Source organism: Fragaria vesca, linkage group LG6 (assembly GCF_000184155.1).
Source record: "Fragaria vesca subsp. vesca linkage group LG6, FraVesHawaii_1.0, whole genome shotgun sequence".
In the NCBI taxonomy this organism is placed as follows: domain Eukaryota; kingdom Viridiplantae; phylum Streptophyta; class Magnoliopsida; order Rosales; family Rosaceae; genus Fragaria; species Fragaria vesca.
In genome coordinates, this window is record NC_020496.1 from 22,023,815 (window position 1) to 22,029,814 (window position 6,000).

Here is a 6,000-nt window from a genome sequence, read left to right on the forward strand (position 1 = left end):
TAAGTCGTATTTTGAGGAGGTTATATTTACGACTGTGGAGTATGATATTTAAGTTCGGATCGTTCCGATGTAAGAATATCGAAGTTAGGCAATAATGAGCGTAATTATGGCTCTCGGGTAATTTTGCCTATTTTGATTAAATATTGGATTATTGGATGGGAAATTAATATTTTATTTGGAACAGGACGTGAGGAGGCTCGAGCAGACGAGACCCCAGATCGACAGCAGGCTTAGGCCTAATTTGTGAGTGGACTTTTGTTTTAAATAAATGCATGCCAAGTTCACGATTGAATAATTAATGTCGTGGAGTATTTTGCCGTCAATTAATTTTGACGCTTTTATTTCTCTTAGAGAGAGTCACCGAAAATGGGATTTTCGGTGAATATAAATATGTATATATGAGAGAGTATGTATAAAAAATGCTAGCTAGCCATATGTGTCTGTCCACCTTAATGGCGTAGCATATAGCCGCATTATGGTGTGACGTGAGCGTTGGACGTAAGCGTAGTAGCCCTATTTGAGTGTTTAATTCATATAGGGGGTATGGACACATATTTATACACCCGTCTGTCCACCTTGATGGCGTAGTGTAGCACCGCATTAAGGCGTGACGTGAGCGTTGGACGCGAGCGTATTAGCCCTATATAGACCCATGAATTTATATAGGGAGTATGGAAGAGTGTAAATACATACATATATTATATAGAGTCTGAGAGGCTCGATATTTTATGAGATAAAAGTTTTATCGCTTGCGGCATGCATTCGATTTTTCCTTAGAAATTAATTTGGGGAAACATAAATATTTTATTTATTATTTTATTTTTGTCCACTCACTCTAACGTTATTAAATGTTTTCCCCTGGGCCCTTCGTTTTAAATTGCCCAGTCTGCAGAGTTCGGGTTGGATCTAGTAGGAGACGAGGCATAGTCACCCGCATTTCTGCCAGTTTTCGCCAGTAGGTTACCTGTTCAACCTACTCGTGTTTTCTTGCTTCCGCTTGTGTTTAGTAGCTCTGAATACTTTAGAATTTTTGTATATTATGCGATGTTCAGAAGAGATAAATTAAGAGTGTAATTTGAAATTTTCGAGTTAGGGTTGTCCATCTGCAAGGGAGATTTTCTTAATCTTTTCAGTAAATTTTCCTTGGAGGTGGTCCCCGCACGACTTACTCTGGGTTTCAGGGTGAAATTCGGGGTGGGTCGTGTCACATATAGCCAGCCATCTTATCGTTCTGGAGGATATAATCATCAGTCTTATTCCCCACCTTTTATGGGTTACCCTCCGCCAACTCCATGGGCCCAGCAGCAGCCCGTGCTTCCTAATTCTCAACAAGGCCTCCTTAGTCCTCCTCCAGGACAGCAATGGTGTCCAACCTGTATGTCATCTCTTCATGGGCCTACTCAATGTCCTCATCGTTTCTCTGGACCTGCCTCTGTTCGTCCCTTTGCCGGAGCTCATTTTGCCCCCCCTGATGATCCATTTTGGTACCCCGACACCGGAGCCACCCATCACATGACCTCCATGACGGTTCAGAATCCTCAACATTATGGAGGTCCTCACAATGTTTATATGGGTAACGGTGACTCCATGCCTATATCTCATACGGGTACCCTCCCATTATCTTTGGGAGATTCCAAATTCACTCTAAACAATGTCTTTCAAATTCCTTCTATTCGTAAAAATCTCCTCTCTGTAGCAAAATTTACAAATGATAATCTTGTTTTCTTTCTTTTTGCTCCAGATTTCTATCAAATATATTGCTTACGTTCTGGTCGTTTATTATTTCAGGGCCCATGTAAAGATGGTCTCTATCCTCTTCCAGTTTCCGGCTTGCCTTCCCAAGCTCCTCAAGCTCTAGTTTCCGTGTCATCCTCCCTTTGGCACCATCGTCTTGGTCATCCGTCATCGTCAGTCATGTCCCGTCTTGTGTCGTCTATTGGTTCCAAGTCTTCCATTCCTTCATTTTGTAATGAATGTGCGCTTAGTAAGTCGCACCAGTTACCATTTCCATCCAATAAAGATTTGCTTCATCTCTTTTTGATATAATTCACAGTGATGTTTGGATGTCCCCAACCACTTCCGTTAGTGGATTTAAATACTATGTTATTTTTACAGATGAGTACTCCCGTTACAGTTGGATTTACCCCATGCGACGGAAAAATGAAGTTCTAACGCATTTTCAAAATCTTGTGGCACTAATTCAAAATCTTTTTCAGGGGTCCGTTAAAACTCTTCAAAGTGACAATGGTACCGAATTTGTAAACAAAGCCTTTTCTCACTTCTGCTCTAGTAAGGGAATCCAACAACGTTTTTCTTGCCCTCATACTCCCCAACAGAACGGCCTTGCTGAGCATAAGCATCGTCACATTGTTTCTACTATTCGTACTCTTCTTATCACTTCTCATGCTCCCCAAGAACTTTGGGTTGAAGCTGCTCTTACGGCTGTCTATCTAATTAATCTTCTTCCTACATCTACTCTCCAGTGGGACACCCCTTATTTTCGTCTCCACAAACGTCAACCCTCCTACTCTTCTCTCCGTGTCTTTGGTTGTTCATGCTTTCCTCACCTCGGTCCTTATGTTTCAAATAGGTTGTCTGCCCGTAGTGTTGAATGTGTCTTTATCGGTTACAATCCTCATCATAAAGGCTACAAATGCCTTGATCCTTCCTCTGGTCGTGTCTATGTATCTCGTCATGTTTTATTTAACGAAACACATTTTCCTTATAAATATTTGCAGGTATCTTCCTCAACCGGTTTGGATTTCACCGAATTCACACAAGTGCTCACACCATCTGCATCCGTTTCTTCCCCGGCCCAAAACCCGAGCCCAGGCCCATCTTCCAATACGGGTTCAAGCATAGCCTCACCACAAGAATCCATTCCTGAAGTTGATACCACACTCCCCACAGTCTCCCAATCCCTCCCGATCCCAGCCTCACCACCAAACTCTGCTCCGACTCCGTCCTCCTCCTTACCGGCCCTCCCCACCGCCGCCCCCGTCATTCACACATACAGCCGCCGTGTGCCACCACCGCTACCTACATCCCCGCCTGCTCCTCCGCCCTCACTGGAACCTTCTTTCTTGCCGGACCCAAACCCCACTGCTCCGCCCTCCCCAGAACTCTCTCTGCCCGATCTTCCACCTGCTGCTCCATCCTCGCTGGAACCCTCTCCCTTGCCGGACTCCTCCTCACCACCTCCGCCCACATCAACCGCCGCTCCGTCTCTTCGTATGCTTACTCGATCGCGTGCGGGTATCTCCAAACCCAAAGTCCGCTCTGATGGTACAGTAAAGTACCCGGTTCCTCGAGCTCTTCTTTCTGAAATTACTGCTACCGAACCTACTTGTTTCTCTCAGGCCTCTCAATCCAAGGAATGGCGATCTGCCATGGCAGAGGAAATCAATGCACTCTTGAAGAACCAAACCTGGACACTTGTTCCGCCATCCCCCACCCAAAATCCTGTTGGTTGCAAGTGGGTTTTCCGAATCAAACATAATCAGGATGGATCGGTCGATCGCTACAAAGCACGGCTTGTCGCCAAAGGATTCCATCAGCGACATGGTATTGATTATCATGAGACATTTAGTCCGGTCATCAAACCTGCGACCATTCGCACAGTCCTTGCTCTTGCCGTGTCCAAAGGTTGGACTCTCCGTCAACTTGATGTCAAGAATGCCTTTCTGCAAGGCATTCTTCATGAGGATGTATATATGCATCAGCCTCCTGGCTTTGTCGACCCTGCTCATCCCTCATATGTCTGCAAACTTCAAAAGTCTTTTTACGGTCTCAAGCAAGCACCTCGGGCTTAGTTCCATCGCATAAGTACTTTCCTTTTGTCGGCTGGGTTTCTTCAAAGTAAGGCAGATAATTCTCTCTTTATATTTCATCATGGCCGACACACCATATTCTTGCTTCTCTACGTGGATGACATTGTTGTTACTGGCAGTCACAACCGCATAGTCGAGAGTTTTATTCAAACTCTTGGCCGCGGGTTTGATATAAAAGATTTGGGTCCCCTCCACTATTTTCTCGGATTGCAGGTGTCTCGTTCTTCCACTGGTCTCCACATTGACCAGCTCAAATATGCACATGACATTCTCCAGAAGTATGATCTTCTTCTCAGTCAACCTATGAGCACACCCTTGGCTGCCAAACCTCTCCTCACTGCCACTGATGGTGACCTTCTGGACAATCCGACAGTTTTCCGTGAAATGGTTGGGTCTCTTCAATACCTAACCATTACCCGCCCAGATATCTCGTTTGCTGTCAACACCGTTGCTCAGTTCATGAGTCAACCTCGTACCACTCATTTGATAGCTGCCAAGCGCATTCTTCGTTATGTGAAAGGGACCCTTGCCCATGGCCTCTGTTTTCGTCCTCAACCTCATCCGGTGACACTCTCTGCCTACTCTGATGCTGATTGGGCTGGCTGCCCAGATTCACGCCGCTCTACCTCCGGCTACCTGGTGTATCTCGGCTCCAATTTGATCTCCTGGTGCTCCAAGAAACAACCAACAGTGGCCCGTTCAAGTGCCGAAGCTGAGTACCGTTCTCTTGCTCATGCCTCTGCTGAAACCACTTGGTTAGGCTACCTTCTCTATGAGCTTGGTGTGCACATTGCTCTTCCTATTTTGCTTCATTGTGACAATCTAAGTGCAACTTACTTGGCCTCTAACCCAGTATTTCATGCCCGAACTAAACACATAGAACTTGACTATCACTTTGTTCGTGAAAAAGTTGCCCTTGGCAGTCACCGTGTTTGTTACATTCCATCTGTTGACCAACCAGCTGATCTTCTCACGAAACCTCTCCACAAGCTCCGCCATAATGCATTGTGTCTCAAACTTGTTCGTCCACGGCCGCTCAGTTTGCGGGGGGGTATTAATGTGCCCATATCTTCTGCACATATCATGCATGATTCCAATCAATTATGATCTTCCTAATTGATTGGAGAATCACCAGTCTATGTCTATATTTATTGCTGTGCACAATTGTAGCTAGTTTCCTAGAATGTCATTACTGAAACCTGTATATATGCAGAGACTGTAAAACCAATTCTATCAATGAAATTCAGTTTCTACATATCTTTTGTGAAGAAAAAATATAGTGCTGCGTATACTTCAGCGAATTATGTTTCGTATTCTTCAACAACGGTGTAATGAGGGCTTCAGTTTCGGGAGGAATCCGTCTCTTTTTTTCTTTTTCTTTTTTTTCTTTTTATTGGTTACAAACGGAGCCTAAAAAAGACTCAAACAAAACCAGAAAACACAACTAAACATTAGCACAGAGGTAGATCTTCTAGCTCTAGTTGTAGCACATAAGTCATCAAAAAAAGCTTGTGCAGCATGCACAGGAGGGTCTTCAAAATTGATGAGACCTAAATCATGGAAAATATTACATTTAGCCAAAGCATTAAGAGTCATATTTGATTCCCTGAAGATGTGACTGAGCTTTGCATACTCCATTTTAGACATGATAGAACTGCAACCATCCAAAAGAGACCCCAAAGGGTGAAAAGACAAATTAGAGCTTTGCATCAGATTTACCAATATGGCAGGAATTCGTCTCTCTTTTCACTCCACGAAACCAAGGTTTTTTAGGGTTTCAAAAGTATGATTTCATTTTCTTTTTCTTTTTGGTAAAAATGAGGAGCTTCTTGCTGTAGTTCTGTAGTTCATTGTGGTTAAAAGTTTTATAAAATGTAGCAAGTTTTAGTTGGATGGTGCTATGAATATCAAAAATTCAAAATAATGGTGGTTGGCAAATTTGAAAGAAGTAGAGAAAATTACATAGTAACACATGACCAAATTTAAAAACACAAAAAACTTACTTTCATTAATTTTTATACAGTTTAAGACATGAGCCCAAGCCCAAAACTAAGAGCATCAGGTCTGATCCAAATTTTGGCTATCAAATGACCATAATATCCTCCATCCCTAACTTTCCTCTCTCTCTTCCCCTCTCTGTCTTTTTTCTGCAGATCTCTCTCTCTCTCTC